Source organism: Convolutriloba macropyga, chromosome 14, assembly GCF_964194025.1.
Source record: "Convolutriloba macropyga chromosome 14, txConMacr16.3, whole genome shotgun sequence".
Taxonomy (NCBI): Eukaryota; Metazoa; Xenacoelomorpha; order Acoela; family Convolutidae; genus Convolutriloba; species Convolutriloba macropyga.
The window spans coordinates 36,842,095-36,843,746 of record NC_134481.1 but is presented as its reverse complement, the minus strand read 5'-3'; positions in this window follow the sequence as shown (position 1 = coordinate 36,843,746).

Sequence of the window (1,652 nt, the reverse complement as noted above, 5' to 3'; positions counted from 1 at the left end):
CAATGAACGGTATAATTTTTTGCTGCAACTATGTTGAAAACTTAATCCCAAAAATATCTTAATTCATCAATGTTTTTGCGATACCTTTGTTAACGCTATGTCTTTTTTGATCGATAAAAGAATTATTAGTTGCATATAGCTGCATAGTACAGCTAGGTAGGGTTCTCGGATCCCAAAAAATGAAAAATAGTTGCAATCAGTTTTACAATCATGTTACTTAATGCATTAAAATTGTTTTTTTGAACTCTAATTGGAATTTATTTTGCTTGACGAGCCAGATTAGCTAGTACATTCGATTCCACGCGCTAGTAGCGTATTTGCACTATACAAGCTTTCAGATCAGCATGTTTTTAAATTTAAGTCACATTTTAGTGGTATTAAACGCTGTTTTCCACTGAGTCGCTTTCTAATCCTATTTCAAAGCGGATTGTTTTAGTATAATTTAGAGTACAAGAAAAATAGCTGCTAAAACTTAAAAAATTTGATTTAAGGCCTGTTGTTTCTAATCAACGAAGTTATTTCAATTTTTGATATTATTGTTCAAAATTTATTTTGCGTCAAAAATTTTAAGTTTTGAATAGGTTTGAAAATATTCTAGTGTAAAAAATTTGAAAATGTTTTCTCAGAACAAAAAAATTTTGTCTGAGTTTAGACATCATTTCTCACCAAGTTTTCACGACTTAATATCACATGTTAGAGATATTTGAGACCACAGGATTGCTAGAGATTTGGCTGTACAAATTTTTGTGAGCACTAATTTCCAGCTTTCAGTTGGACAAAACTTGAAAACCATGGCTTCCATAATTTTGTCTGGTTTTTAAACAGAAAACAAATTCCTTTGAACTCAAAATCTATGTTTTTTTTTCTCCACAATCTAAATGATTGGGCAACTTTTGATCAGCAATGGTGGTGATCTTTGAGACTTTTCAATCCGTATAACGGACTTGCGATTTCAGGAGACCAACCCACAGCGCATGAGTGGCATGGTGGTGATTATTGGCTTGCAATATCGTGCTTAGAACAAGTCAGGCTTTCTAAAGTTTAGGCCAAATGAGGTTAAGTTAGAGGAGAAAAAAGATATGTCTTAAAAATTTCCAATAAGCTCTATGTGGTTAAATTTAAAAATGAAAGTTTTAGTGAGAAGCAGTGGTTCAATTGACAGAAAATTATACATTCAAAAGTTCCAATTTGATGACAATTTTCAAAATATATGGACTCTCGCCAAACTTAATGTCTACTAGATAAGTTCTCTTATATAGAAAAGTTTTGTCTCTTTTATAAGATATTTGAACATGAAAACTAATTTGATCTTGAAATAGGAGAAACCGGTAGCAGAAAAAACCGAAAAAAGACAATGCAACAATATAATTTTTTGCTGCAACTATGTTGAAAACGTAATCCCAAAAATATCTTAATTCATCAATGTTTTTGCGATACCTTTGTTAACGCTATGTCTTTTTTGATCGATATAAGAACTATTAGTAGCATATAGCTGCATAGTACAGCTAGGTAGGATTCTCGGATCTCAAATGAAACTTGAATTAAAAATAGTTGCAATTAATTTTACAATCATGTTACTTAATGCATTAAAATTGTTTTTTTACCTCTAATTTGAATTTAATTTGCTTGACGAGCCAGATTAGCTAGTACAT